This window comes from Haliotis cracherodii, unplaced genomic scaffold, assembly GCF_022045235.1.
Source record: "Haliotis cracherodii isolate W230 unplaced genomic scaffold, xgHalCrac1.p SCAF_3, whole genome shotgun sequence".
NCBI lineage: Eukaryota > Metazoa > Mollusca > Gastropoda > Lepetellida > Haliotidae > Haliotis > Haliotis cracherodii.
The window spans coordinates 73,568,112-73,584,617 of record NW_027266286.1 but is presented as its reverse complement, the minus strand read 5'-3'; the positions used below and the strand labels follow the sequence as shown (position 1 = coordinate 73,584,617).

General features: G+C 40.5%; 1 pseudogene; it reads left to right on the top strand.

Moving 5' to 3' along the window:
- Positions 1–1,332: 1,332 nt before the first annotated feature.
- Positions 1,333–4,179, top strand: LOC139475687 (uncharacterized; annotated as a pseudogene).
- Positions 4,180–16,506: the final 12,327 nt, after the last annotated feature.

Below are 16,506 nucleotides of genomic sequence, written 5' to 3'. Positions count from 1 at the left end.
ATATGGGTGGGAATGATATACTATATATCCATAATGAAACTGTATGTGCTATATTATATATACATATATACGTTAAACGGAAGTGACACGATCAACGATCAAGTGAAAGGTGAATAAAACATAAATATTTTCAAACTACCCTGATGCTGGTTGATGTTTTCAAGTAGAAGTTTTTACAATAAAAAGGTGACATGGTAAACACATTTTTATGGATAACAACTTTAATACTGTAAAAAGCGACGTTTTGGTATAGATCCTTATACCGTTGTCAAGCAAGACTGAATGAGGACTGACTGACTGATATAGAAGATTTAACGTGCGCTTTCGGACTGTAGCGTATTTCGCACACGGGCCTGGCCAGACCATTTAGTGTATTCCGAAAAGGGTGAAAGTGGTGTGTGCAACCCAAGAGGGGGTTGCTTATATTGAATTTTTGGAATTTTTAAATTTGGAATAATGGCCAAGGTGGGTGGAGGAGGGAACTAAGGGAGCCGGGTGAGGTGGGTGTTTGTATGATTATTGGATTTGGGATTGGTAGATTAATTAGTTTTTAGATGCGCTTAATTAGGTCTGAATGAGGGACATAGTACAGAATATATATAGTAGGTGGAGGATTAACAGTAGAGGATTAACAGTAACAACAATTGCATACATGAGTGGGATAACATAGGTAGGCGTTGACAACGAAGGGATAATACTGTCACAACACGATGGACAGAGAACACATAGGTGGAAGCCAATAGGGACACGAAGCTAATAAACAGGATAGGTGATTATTGCTTGATGAGTTCATAGTGGGCGGATGGGATGAAATAGCCTTGATCTCTCTTGATTGAGGGCCTGTGGCGGCGAATTTGGACCCCTTCTGAATTTCATATACATGTATATACCTTATTTACCTTCACTGAAGGCTTGACCCCATGATATCAATCACTGGATTGTCTTTTCCAGACTCGCTTATTCACAAACCGCCGTCATATAGATGGAATATTATTGAGTGTGGCGTTTAAAAACACACAGACAAACAAACAGAGAGCGGTATGTCATTTGAATGCATGAATCTAAACTTACAAGAGTTATCTCCCTTTCAACTTATATACCTTCACTGAAAGACTTTACCCCTAGTCCTTCGTGTGACGAGGTGTCTTAGTTGTCAGTGATATTAACTCTAACTGTTCATGTCGTATTAAGGTGTTACATCATTGGATGTCGGGGTGGATACATTCATTTACATGTTCTATGAAGGAAAAGCAGTGTTTGTTTCAGACCCTTTCCTTTCTTCAGATACAATATACGCATCTATATTTCTTTAAGCCATATGTTATACTTCAGATGGCGACCGCCAAGAAACTGACAGACCACCACCTGACCTGTGTCATCTGTACTGAGGTGTTCACAGACCCAGCCACACTTCAGTGTCATCATACATTCTGTAAGTCCTGTCTGCTGAAATACACCAAGACACAGCCGGAAGCAGTACAAGCCAAGTCCATCCCATGTCCCTCCTGTAGACAACTGACGAAGGTGACCACCCCTGACAGTCGAGTAGAGGAGTGGGTCAGTCAGTCTGGCGTTGTGTGGCCACAGTCGTTGACGAGATAGAGCCACGTTATTGATCACGCGATGGACTACGGCCAGAAACAGTCCAACCTATAATAGTGGCAGATGGTTCAGGCACCAGCAGTTCCGACGACGAGATCTATGGCATGAGCGAATCAGATTGCGACTGAAATTATCATGAGACGGCCCCTCTAACGCTCTGTCATTTCCCCTACCACAGAACGTGCAGTGCATGCGTGCTTGCGCTGTTCCTTCCACGGTTTGTCCCCCTACGTGTCATGTACACATTTCTATACAAAATTGCATGATAGTTTCTTAAAGAACTTCATCTGTCATAGGTCTTAAAACAAACAAAATTCAGATTTCGTTGGGTACAGGGTATTCATGGTCAAGTACCGTATTGATGTTTCATACACTTTTCTGGATTTCGAGTTATTTGGCAATTCATCGTTCTCATTTGGAGTCAAACAGATTGTAAGTGAAAGTATATGTTCAATAAGTATAACCAAATAGAGATAAATAGATCCAATTGCAAAACTGAATTTCATTCCGTTGCATATTTAAGAAATAAACGACTCGTGGTCCTTGTTAATTGTATAATAAAACAGTGCAGGGAGAATAAACCATGAGTTGCTTATTTCTTATTTCGTATATGAGATACCATTTTGTACATCCTTTGATGACAAAGAATTTTTCAAGTTTTAAAAACATTTACCCGTATTCAAATAATCATGACTCCCTGAATTAAATCCGACCTCTTAAATGTCGGACAACTACATTTTATGTCGAGGGAAGTTAAGTTTGGTATTCCCACAATACTGGGGTCGATTTTCTGCTCCTTTCCTCCAAGTACTGATTGTCATATCTCGCCTACTTTTGGGTGCGATCGGTCGGCCATTGCGTTCATCTGCGCTCTCCAGCTACATCTATCCTTTGAATATAATGATATATATGTACCTTTATCCAGAAAACACAGGTTGATATGTGTCATTACAGCTGCCGATGCACATGTCTGCAGTGTTTGCAAAACACAAGGGAAGACAACTCCTGCCACATCATGGTGCTTCGTCTGTGACGAGGTCTTCTGTGATGGATGTCTGAAGATGCAAAACATCATGCCAATGTCACGTGACCATGAAGTTGTGGATGTGTCTGATGCTACCAAGAAAAGAGCTAGGCATCGTTTTATGTGTAAAACACACAAAGACAAACAGATAGAGTTGTTCTGTAAAGATTGTAGGATGGCCATTTGTCATACATGCTGCAGTATAAAACACAGGAAATGTGACGATGTTGATACCTTAGATAATATGACTCCTCTTGTTAGAGAACACCTGTCAAATTAAAACCAAGAACTGAAAACCAAAATGACAACTTCAGAAAATATAACCATCTTAAGAAAATCTCAAATCAAAGATATTCAGACAAATGCGCAAAATATTAAAGATGAAATCAGAAATATACGTCAGAGAGTAGTAGAAGTGATTTTAAGCAAGGAAAAACAACTCCTTGATAAAGTCGACCGATCATCCGATGAACAATTACGTGAATTACATGCAGAAATAAAATCCCAGGAGATTGAGCTACAGATGTACCAGCAGCAGTATGAGTTCACAGCCAATGCTGTGACGTCCAACTGCGAGAGGGACATGTATGCTGTCTACGAGCCGTGGGGTGATGCGTCTACATACAACAGAGACACGGGCAACAGACCAGCGCAAGGAAGGGTTGTATTCACACACGACATGGACAAGCTGAGTAAAGCAGTGGATGACTTACAGCTGGGGGAGGTAGCAGTTGTCCGTTGTGTGAGTGACCGCCAGTCTACCCCTGTTTTACATCACAATATTGACTGTAAGGGGGACGGGGATAAGAAGGATACTCATTTGAATGACGTCACAGTGTTGACTGTTGATGGTTTAACTGTAACAGTAGTTGCAGATTACTATAACAAGAGCCTCAAAACATATCACACATCAGACCCAAACAAGCTTGGTAATCTACTGCTTTCTGGTTGGCCTTGGCAAATAGCAAAGTTAAGTGAGAGTCAGATAGCTGTCAGTGTTCCATGGAGTAAGGAAATAGTTACAGTGAATGTTACCCCAGATCCCGTATTGCTGTCAACAATCAAGACAAGCAAGGAGTACTACGCTCTGTCCTCTCTGAGTCCTTCACAGCTTGCGGCGGGTACATGGAACACAGCCTCACTCTGTGGACATACTGGACATGACAGGGAAGATACTGAAGTCTATCAACACCGGTGTCATAAGGAGTCCAGACTATATCCATGTCACCAGTAATAACAACTTGATAGTCAGTAAAGGACGAGTTAATTCCCTTGTATGTGTGACCAGTGAAGGAGAAGCTGTTTTCACCTACACTCCCACATCAGACAGAGCTTTGACATGGCCTTGGGGTATCACAACAACCAGCACAGGAGATATCCTGCTTGCAGACAATAGCTCCCACAATGTGATCCAGCTGACAGAGTCGGGGCAGTTTGTCAGAGATGTCCTCACACAACAGGATGGTGTGGAATATCCCCGTGGTATCTGTCTTGATGGAGACGGGTTTCTGTATGTTACATGTGGCCGATTTGTCCGCGTATTCAAATTTTAAAAAACTGTGAAGTGAGACCTGTCTACATATGTACATAGTTAAGAACATGAGACAATTCCTCCTTTACGGCAATTTCCGTCTTGTTCATTGCATTCAAAAGTTATTCACATAGTTAAGATATTACATCCACTATTGGAACGGAATGTCACAGAGAGAAGGCCTATCTCATGGCAGTACCTGAGTCCGCTCACCTAAAACAGGTGATGTTATTTACTGTTGTATGATATATGTTTGAGGTGTGTAGCTGGTCAGTCCCCAGGCCTCTTAAAATATTTAATCTTGATTGAATCCCTTCGTGTGTGCTGATACATGAGTTAGTCGTTGCTCTAATGTTTTATTTGACCTTCTCGTCAGAAATGTCCAGCAATTCATAACGTAAGCGTAATACCAGGAAACTGTGATGTTTATGTTTGATCACATGAAATATATAATACTTAACACTACTATGTCTACTACAGAAACTTGTCTAGGTTCCTTGAGAGTTTGACATTAATTTCTAACCGCGTTCGGTTCGTAACAGGGGAGATAATAAGTAGCGGATGCCTTCAGAACTGTTGAAGTTCTATTAAGAACGATCACTATCATCGACAGATTCTAAATAGTATGACGGACGCGCTAGCGGTTGAAGTTGCCGTAAATGATCACAATACCAACACTGATCAACCATAAAACAAACTCCAGCAGGGAAAACATATTACATTACTTTTCTAAAAGTTTCAGCACCGTTTCAGTTTGATTTATGTTCAAGGCAGACGGAGCTTTCACACACATTTAGAAACATTCTCGTATAATCCCTTTACCTCCTCACTATTTCTGAGCATTATAGGCAACACACGTAGTGAAACCATGTATTGATGAGGGTTGCCGAGATATGTATTGCTGATATATTCAAACAATTCAGTTGCAAAATTAGTGATTAGAATACGTCACTGAACATCAGTAAATAACTTATTACTGCACTTTTGAATTAAGGAACGTTACTGAGGAATTTCCTATTACGACACTTTGTCAGTTTTCTATCGCAGTCATTAAAGTCGACGCTTTGTTCCACTTTGGGCTTTCTTCCCATTAAGCTGACACATGGTGACATAACCGAAGTACTCTTCAAAGTAGCGTTAACACTCAACCCAGTATGCAATTTATTAACATTGCAAAGTGTTTACAATGCTTCCACATTTGGTGGGTAAACAGTTGTCAGGATTCCTATTTGTCTAGATCCTTGCCTCAGTAACAGGTACAACTCCTAATACTACAGCAACTAAACATATATCTTCTTAACTTGTTTGTTCTCCTCCATTTAGTACTAAGACCCCATTGGGATTCAGGTTACAGAGGTCCCCAGCAATCTGTGTATGTAGTAAGAGACGATTTAATGGATCGTGTGGTCGGGCTCGTTGACTTGGATCATTGTGTATCACCGTGCTCGTCGATAGTTGTTATAATATCAATCACCAGATAGTCTGGTTCCGACTCGTACAGTTCGACTCTATATAGCCGGAATATTGCTTGATATGGCGTTGAACGGAATAAAACAAGCATAGAGGTATTTTATCTAGAAAATGAGTCAAATGGTGATCATTTGAAGTTTCCTAATGCTGTAATTAGTTACACTCACGTGTAGTTGTGTGCATGTCCATGTTTATTGTAGGATGTATTGTAGTATTCATTGTGGGGTTTGTATCATGACTGTTAGGATGCATGAAAATAAACGTTTCTCATCATATTTGTTTCTAAAGTGAGGAGGGAGATAGGACTATTTTTAATATGTCATCGTGAAGGATTCTTAGTTCCTGCGCATCAAGCCTACCACATGTGCATAGGACTTGATTTGAGCTTGGCTCTTTAATGCAACGTCAAATGCCAATATGCAGAACATGATCTGCTTCATATCAAGAGACATTTGACAAAAATATGTTTTCTAGCAAACCAGGCAAAAAGCGTTTCTCTCTTACCTCCCAGGGGTGGCCCAGTGGGATAACTGCGTCTCTTCGCAATTGCCTGTCGTGGGACGTTGCTCATGTTATCAACCATGGGTTTCTATTATCCTTAATCTATTATTTACGAGCGGTCGTTATGCAACTGACATATTGCTGATTGGGTATTAAACAGTCAATCGTTCTTTGCAATCGCGGCGATTTCATGACTTTCCCATACCCATAAAAATGACAGATTAAACTGATGGCTCTTTGCGGAATAAAGCTGAGGGACTTAACGACAATTATTAAAAGTTGTAAAAGTCTTTATCGTTACCTTGATGTTTTCTGCGAAGCAAGACTTGTCAGTATTTAACCCACGGGTTACGTTATTGCCGGTATTAGGGCACTGATGGCCGAGTCGTGAAGAGAATGTCACGGTTCCTCACATGGGAGAAACAGACAGGACATTGCTGAACAATTGCTGAAACTGCCCTAAACCCCAACTCACTCACCCACTAACTCGTCATAAAGTGTACATGGTACATGCTTATTTGATCATATAATGAATGTACCGTCGGTATTCATGTTGTTAAGGAGTATGTGGGTTTTGGTTTTCATTTCGAAATAACCACACCATGTCAGCACTGAGACCAAGAATATTGCTGTCATATCACGACATTGAATACATGTTGGGATTCGAAACCAGGTCTTCTGTGTGACTTAAGACGCTTTGGCCATTATACTCTTCCTCGGCTTTGAATTTTTAGCTGTGGATAAGAGGAAATGTTTCATATTGGAACAAGACTATTTAATACATTTTTAAATGCGTTTAAACAAGCAACAAGTTGCATGGCCACACACGCAAGGAATGGATGGTATGTCTCTGGTAAGTGAAATATTCCACACAAAACCCTCCTTAGTAGGTATCACTTCATTTAAACCTTGTAAAGAGGAATATTGGAAATGATTCAGAACGTTTCATCTCGAGTGAGTGAGTGAAGTTTGTTTGAGGGCGCTTTGAACAGAATGTGAGTTATATCACGGCGTGTCAGCTGCATGTGGGTGGTTTCGATGTTTAACACATGAGGTGAAATTCACAAATCGGGCCGGGTGCTGACAAACCTAGAAACATAATCACAGCAAATCTGGGATTCCAGCTTATGAGCATAGGTTCCTGTCACACCTAAGGGACGCAACTCTACACATCGAGATGCAGCCTCATATTCACTTATGTAAATGACCTCACGTCTGATTATTTCTCTTATGTACGAACATCCACGCGCACAGATGACTCAATAAACCACCATTACCGTTTTGTGTTTAATACCTGTCAGCGTTGTCTTCCCTCAAAGAACGAATTATTTGCTAATTCTCGGAAAGTGAGTCCAGCTTCTTTCACATAAACTACATTTGTTATGGCACTGGTAGTTGAGCTGTTACGAATATCCGCGACCAACGTTCACTTGCTTAACAGTGTGTTTCATGATTTATTACACTTCCAGGTAACAACCTTTGCTGCTTTGGCGAATTGTGTTTGTCGAGTGTGACACTGTAACTGTAAAATATGATATAATATATTCTGACGAAAAAGATAACTGTGCTTCATATAAAGTCCAATAAAAATAAATTCATTCTGAAATTAAATAATGCATCTTTCAATACATATTCATGAAGACATTTCCTCGTTTTTACGGTCTTGATTCACAATTTGCACGTGCATGTTCAATCACAGCACACATGCTTGCGTGTTTGTTCAACACTTGGTTTGTGAATGTGAACAGCATACAGTGACTGTTCAGCTATCAGGTTAGCAATGCTGACAGTCGACGTCTACGCGTCGATGGTATGCTTCAAACAGGGATAACGCAAAACAAAGTTGCCAGACATTTTAATGTTCACCAAAAGACAATATTATCTCTTAAAAGAACGACACTCGTGATCATGATTTGCCACGGGCCCGTCATCCACGTGTGACGTCACGTCAACAAGACAACCAAACTAGCATGTCCAAAGCTTGAGCAATTCCTAGGTTGAGAGCAATTAGTAACAGAGCCGTACGCAACAGGTTGAGGGATCACAACATCCGGCCCCGACGTCCAGTGATACGCCCAGGTTTTCTCCCAAGCGTGAGCTTAGCTGGGGATGTACACGGTATCTGAGGCTTAGACACCAAGACTGGGACTATATAGTATTATTGTTACCAGGTTTCATCTGGACTGCTCTGATGGTCGTGCAAGAGTATACAGGCATACAGGAGCATGTTGTAGCGACGCTTGCTTTACTCAAAGTGATCAGTTTGGGGGTGGAAGTGTAATGGCATGTGGTTAAATCACAACACAACTCAACACAACACAACACAACACAACACAACACAACTCAAGACATCACAACAAAACACAACACAACTCAAGACAACACAACACAACACAACTCAGCACAACACAGCCTTGTTAATGACAATTTGAAAGGCTCACGCTGTGTGTTCGTTTCTATTATCGGACGAAGTTAGATTGGTTCTTGGCTCAGCAAATTACAGATGTTTCATCCTTCACCTTCCACTTACAAATAGTGGTCTGAACAGCGACACTGTACCCGACTCGTTAACATAGGGAGAGAAATAGAAAAGATTCAGGTCCAGTTTACAGTCTGGTGCTGCCTGCAATGATATTGCTGTAATATAGCTGAACCGGCGTACATCATACTCACTCACTACACTCTGTAGCGTGAAGAGTTAATGCTTGTAATAACCATATCCGATACAGACAAGGAGTAGTGAGTAGTGAGTTCAATTACTCCTTGAATTCAATCCGACCTCTTAAATGTCGGACAACTACATTTTATGTCGAGGAAAGTTAAGTTTGGTATTCTAGAAATACTGAGGTCGATTATCTGCTCCTTTCCTCGAAGTACTGATTGTCATATCTCGACTACTGTTGTGTGTGATCTGTTGGCCATTGCGTTCATCTGCGCTGTCCAGCTACATCTATAGGGAACAACTTCCATCTAAAAATAACGTCATCCAAGTTATGACGTCATCAAGTTTCCAGAGCCTCTTCAATGTTTTATCATTGTTCTTTCCGATTTATCGCGTAGCTATCTTATATTTAACAATAATTAATTGAGTAACATAAATATTTAATAATTAGGTTGTGATATTTTTGTTTGAAAAACGAGAGTATTGTATTTCTTTGATAACCTGATAGTTTTCCTTTGAATATAATGATATATATGTACCTTTATCCAGAAAACACAGATTGATGTTTGTCATTACAGCTGCCGATGCAAATGTCTGCAGTGTTTGCAAAACACAAGGGAAGACAACTCCTGCCACATCATGGTGCTCCGTCTGCGACGAGGTCTTCTGTGATGGATGTCTGAAGATGCACAACATCATGCCAATGTCACGTGACCATGAAGTTGTGGATGTGTCTGATGCTACCAAGAGAAAAGCTAGGCATCACTTTATGTGTAAAACACACAAAGACAAACAAATAGAGTTGTTCTGTAAAGATTGTAGGATGGCCATTTGTCATACATGCTGCAGTATAAAACACAGGAAATGTGACGATGTTGATACCTTAGATAATATGACTCCTCTTGTTAGAGAACACCTGTCAAATTAAAACCAAGAACTGAAAATCAAAATGACAACTTCAGAAAATATAACCATCTTAAGGAAATCTCAAATAAAAAAAATACAGACAAATGCGCAAAATATTAAAGATGAAATCAGAAATATACGTCAGAGAGTAGTAGAAGTGATTTTAAGCAAGGAAAAACAACTCTTTGATAAAGTCGACCGATCATCCGAGGAACAATTACGTGAATTACAAGCAGAAATGAAATCCCAGGAGATCGATCTACAGATGTACCAGCAGCAGTATGAGTTCACAGCCAATGCTGTGACGTCCAACTGCGAGAGGGACATGTATGCTGTCTATGAGTCGGTGGGTGAGACGTCTCCAGACAACAGAGACACGGGCAACAGGCCAGCAGCAGGAAGGGTTGTATTCACACACGACACGGACAACAGACCAGCGCGAGGAAGGGTTGTATTCACACACGACATGGACAAGCTGAGTAAAGCAGTGGATGACCTACAGCTGAATGACGTCACATTGTTGACTGTTGTTGATATTACAGTAAAAGTAGTTGCAGATTACCATAACAAGAGTCTCAAAACTTATCACACATCAGACCCAAACACGCTAGGTAATCTACTGCTTTCTAACGGGCCTTGTCAAATAGCAAAGTTAAGTGAGAGTCAGATAGCTGTCAGTGTTCCATGAAGTAAGGAAATAGTTACAGTGAATGTTACCCCAGATCCCGTATTGCTGTGAACAATCAAGACAAGCAAGATGTACTTCGCTCTGTCCTCTCTGAGTCCTTCACAGCTGGCGGCGGGTACATTTAACCAGCCTTACTCTGTGGACATACTGGACATGACAGGGAAGATACTGAAGTCTATCAACACGGGTGTCATAAGGAATCCAGACTATATCCTTGTCACCAGTAATAGCAACTTAATAGTCAGTAAAGGACGAGTTAACTCCCTTGTGTGTGTGACCAGTGAAGGAGAAGCTGTTTTCACCTACACTCCCACAGGAGTCAGAGATCTGACATGGCCTTGGGGTATCACAACAACCAGCACGGGAGTTATCCTGCTTGCAGACAAAAACTCCCACAAGGTGATTCAGCTGACAGAGTCGGGGCAGTTTGTCAGAGATGTCCTCACACAACAGGATGGTGTGGAATATCCACGTGGTATCTGTCTTGATGGAGACGGGTTTCTGTATGTTACATGTGGCCGATGTGTCAGCGTATTCAAATTTAATAACACTGTGAAGTGAGACATGTCTACATATGTACATAGTTAAGAACATGAGACAATTTCTCCTTTACGGCAATTTCCGATCTTGATCATTGCTTTCAACAGTAATTCACATAGTTAAGATATTATCTCCACTATTGGAACGGAATGTCACAGAGAGAAGGTCTATCTCATGGCAGTACCTGAGATCACGTGACCTGAGTCCGCTCACCTAGAACAGTGATATCATTTACTGTTGTATAATATTTGTTTGAGGTGTCCAGTTGGTGAGTCCCCGGACCTGTAAACATATCTAAATTCGATTGAATCCCTTCTGAAATTTCGTGTATGCTCAAAAGTTTTATTTGACCTTCCCGACAGAAATGTCAAGCAATTCATAACTTAATGGTACTACCAGGATGTTTATGTTTGATCACATGAAATATATAATACTTAACACTACCATGTATACTACAGCAACTTGTCATGATTCCCTGAGAGTTTGAAATTAATTTCTTACCGCTTTCGATTCGTAATAGGGGGGGGGGGGGGGGGATAACAAGTAGCGGATGCCTTCAGAACTGTTGAAGTTCTATTAAGTTCGATCACTATCATTGACAGATTCTAAATAATATGACGGACGCGCTAGTGATTGAAGATGCCGTAAAAGATCACAATACCAACACTGATCAACCATAAAAAAAACTCTAGCAGGGAAAACATATTACATTACTTTTCTAAAAGTTTCCGCACCGTTTCAGTTGAATTTATGTTCAAGGTAGATGGAGCTTTAACACACATTTAGAAACCTCCTCACCAGTTCTGAGCATTATAGGCAATACCCGTAGTGAAACCATGTATTGATAAGGGGCTGCCGAGATATGAATTGCCGATATATTCAAACAATTCCGTTGCAAAATTATGATTAGAATTCATCACTGAACATCAGTTAATAACTGATTATTGCACTTATTATCTTGTCCCACTTTGGGCTTTCTTCCCATAAAGCTGACACATGGTGACATAACCGACAATACTCTTCAAAGTAGCGTTAACACTCAACCTAGTATGCAATTTATTAGCATTGCAAAGTTTTTTTCGACATTTTGGTTAACAGTTGTCAGGATTTCTATTTGTCTAGATCCTTGCCTCAGTAACAGGTACAACTCCCGATCCTTGCCTCAGTAACAGGTACAACTTCTAATACTTTAGCAACTAAACATATATCTTCTTAACTTGTTTGTTCTCCTTCATTTAGCACTAAGACCCCATTGGGATTCAGGTTACAGAGGTCCCCAGCAATCTGTGTATGTAATAAGAGACGATTTAATGGATCGTGTGGTCAGGCTCGATGACTTGGATCATTGTGTATCACCGTGCTCGTCGATAGTTGTGATCATTGAAGTTTTCTAATGTTGTAATGAGTTACACTCAAATGTAGTTTTGTCCCGCGTGTGCATGTTCTTGTGTATTGTAGGATGTATTGTTGGATGTATTGTAGGGTGTATTGGAGGGTTTGTATCATGACTGTTAGGATGCATAATGATAAACGTTTCTCGTCCTATTTGTTTCTAAAGTGAGGAGGGAGAGTGTACTGACTTCGAGCCGACCAGTCCTTGTTTAGCCCCCTTATTCCGAGCGCTTGGCAGGGTAACAAGTACAGTCTTTTCACGTCTTTTAGTAAGATGCGGCCGGTATCGACAACCCCCCCCCCCCCCCCCCCCCTCTCTCTCTCTCTCTCTCTCTCTGTCTCTCTCTCTCTCTCACTCTCTCTTAAGGTGACGGACACAATGTCGGAATCCGTATCACATCGGACTCTCTCTCTCTCATATCGTTCCATCGTTCACATGTCCTTTTTGGTCACAATTTTAGATAATTGATGGGCAACTGAGAACATGTATTACTTAAACAATATTAAACAACAGCAATGTCCGGAAGTTGACCTTGATAAGAGACCGTCATTTGGAAAGATGTTGGATTCCGTATCATGTCGGACATTCTAGTCAGTTAGTCATTGATTGGCAGGTGGCGAAAGTCTGATTATCTCAATTCGGTGAAAAATAATATCTGAAAATACACATGGTGTTGAGGGGCGGTCGGGTAGCCAAGTGGTTAAAGCGTTCGCTCGTCACGCCAAAGACCAGGGTTCGAATCCCGACATGGGTACAATGTGTGAAGCCCATTTCTGGTGTCCCCCTCCGTGATATTGCTGGAATATTCCTAAAAGCGGAGTAAAACCAAACTTACTCACATGATGTTGAAAACAAAATGAAAGTTTGGGTTTAATGTCAAATTGACGGTCCTAAACCAAAGTTAGTGTCATTGCAGTATTATCTTCAATTAAGCATGAACTTACTGACTGTCAGCAAATAGCTGTCATTTCTTGACCTCAACAGGGACGTTTGTTCTAACTGCCGTCAACATAAATCCTCAATACACTGCCACCTGGGTCCTTTCAGTGCAGTACTGTTACAGTAGTATCTACCCATATATGTCCGTAAATGACTCCAACAGATGCCGTTTTTATTCATTGGCTTTCTCTGCCCAGAAACCTACCCATTATACAATTATTGCAAAATTCCGTTTATAACATGAACTACAGAAACTGCCAAAAAAAACATGTCATGTGCAACATCTACGATAGTTGTGGTAATATAGATCCACACAAACAAATGTTTACAACATTAACTTACCTAACAAATATTATATTTGGGATAACACTTTCTAGATAAAGTACAGATTCTTGTACTTGTTGGGTTGAGTCCCGTCCGGGATTCGAACCCACACCTGCCAGGGTGAGGCACCTAATCGCCAGCACGCAAAGTCAGCGATCTAACCCACTCAGCCACCGAGTCTTCCAGAAAAATGAAAGTCCTTAACTGGTAGTCTAGATCACGTACTTTGAGTACCCCCCTGACAAGTGTCAATTGACAATTGTGTATTCATAACATTAACTTCAGTGGGTGATACTAGATTGATCATTATGATCCCTTGCAAAGGCTTGGTGACCGACCCATTAACAATGACATCGCCTACCTACTACAAATTCAATTTTGATAAAACTATTAATGGGAATTACATACATTAGTTGTATGTCAGATATAAATACCTAATCGAGAGACTGATGGCATGTTTAAAAATGTGTGATATGGTGAATGTATAGATTGGAATAAATTCGTTCAATATTTTCATATACTTTGATGCATGTACACGCGACTGTCAAGAAATCAGGTGAGCGAGGCAACGTCACGTGACACACCCGAACACAACAACCAGGAAGTGAGACGCGGGCAGACAGCCGATTCACAGCGGTCTGGTTATTGAGGTATGTGACGCATTTATGCAGCGTTGTACTAACATGTGTAGATTACATTTTGTAATAGTACCTTTTTGTGGTTCAGAAGAGATTTTATTTTTATCATGGAAAGGGGTTTGTCGCTTTCATTTTGCTACATATCTATGTTAGTATGTGTATATGAAAGGACAGGGGTTTCACTTTTGTACTGAATGCAGACTTGGTATCGACATCTCCTAACCTAACACATTCAAGTAGGATTGCACCTGTATATTTCTGTATCATGTCAATTAGCAGCTGAAGTCTCATCGCTGGAAAAGGCTACCCACTCTCTGCGTGTTGCTGTATTAGTGTTATCAACATTATTAAACGTGGAGCTAGGCAGACTGGGACAGTCGATCAAGGCTTCGTGACGATATGCAAAGTTTGTAAAGGGGTTATGTCACATTGAACAACGAGCCACAGATATGGTTATTCGCTTGTGTCGGTTAGGGGCGAGGGTTGTGAGCTGCGTGTAGCATGCTTGTTTGTGCATGCGTGTGCCTTTGTGCCTGTGTGCCGGTGTGCGTGCGTGATTAAGTAAGTTAGCTATCGTGAATTTCACTTTGTGATTATGTTATATTTAACATACATGTATGCGCATTTTTCGCGCTCAGTATTCACTACTTGCATTGAAACACCCGGAACTTGTCTATGATTACTTTACACCAGAGGTAACAATATGGGTGGGAATGATATACTATATATCCATAATGAAACTGTATGTGCTATATTATACATACATATATACGTTAAACGGAAGTGACACGATCAACGATCAAGTGAAAAGTGAATAAAACATAAATATTTTCAAACTACCCTGATGCTGGTTGATGTTTTCAAGTAGAAGTTTTTACAATAAAAAGGTGACAAGGTAAACAAATTTTTATGGATAACAACTTCTTTAATACTGTAAAAAGCGACGTTTTGGTATAGATCCTTATACCGTTGTCAAGCAAGACTGAATTAGGGACTGACTGACTGATATAGACGATTTAACGTGCGCTTACCGACTGTAGCGTATTTCGCACACGGGCCTGGCCAGACCATTTAGTGTATTCCGAAAAGGGTGAAAGTTGTGTGTGCAACCCAAGAGGGGGCTTTTAGGGGTTGCTTATATTGAATTTTTGGAATTTTTAAATTTGGAATAAATGCTGAGGTGGGTGTTTGTATGTTTATTGGAATTTGGATTGGTAGATTAATTAGTTTTTAGATGCGCTTAATTAGGTCTGTTTTGATTAGGAATACGCCTAGGGCCTTGAAGTTTTCTAGTTTATTTTGAGGGTTTAGTATTTCATCTAGAGTAGGAACCTTATTTAGTCTGAGGGTGGTTTGTAGTGTGGTTCTGTGTGTTTGGTAGTGGGTGCAGTGGATGAGTGCGTGTTCTGTGGTTTCGGGTTGTTTGCAGTGGGGGCAGTTGTCTGTGGTGTGCCTTTTAAGTTTTTTTAGGTGGTTATTTAGGTTAGTGTGTCCTGTTTGGAGTTTTGTAATTAATCTGTCAATTCGTTTTGAGGGGTGTAGGATTTTAGGTTTGGCCAGTGGTTTTCTGAGCACTTTTTTGATTTGGCTATTTGAGTTTTGATATTGATTATGCCATTTTTTGGTTATTTTTTGTTTGTTTACACTTTTAATTTCTGATTTTGAGATGGGTAGGTTTAGGCTTATTTCTGGTATTTTGAGAGATAATTTAGCTGCTTTATCGGCGCTTTCGTTGCCGTAAATTCCAACGTGGGCGAGGATCCACAAAAAGGTTATTTGTTTGCCTGCTTTTGTTAGGTCGTTGGAGCTTTTAAGTATTTGGTTTATTAATTTAGGTCGTTTTTTGGTATTTTTGTTTTGGAGTGCTTGTAGTCCACTAAGGGAGTCGGTGAGAATTAGGATTGTATTGTTGTTTTTAGATTGTTGGTTATGCAGGGCTGAGGCCATGCCCATAAGTTCGGCCGTGAATATAGATTGGTTGATAGGGAGTCGGTAAGATTGTGTGGATATAACTGGTTGTGTGGTAAGGACTCCGAAACCTGTGTGGTTGGAGATCGGGTCTGAAGATCCGTCAGTGTATAGTGTATATGTGACACCAATTTGGCCAATTTTCGTGTATGTATGCAAGTGTGGTTGTTTTAGCTATGTTTGGGTCGGTTTGGTTATTTTTTTTTTGTTTGCTAGCGTTGTGTCTATTTTGGGTATTTTGAGTTTAGGGGTGAAGATATTTGATTTTTTGCAGTTTTGTTTAAGATTTTGAGTTTGGTGTTCATTGAGGTAGTTAGTTA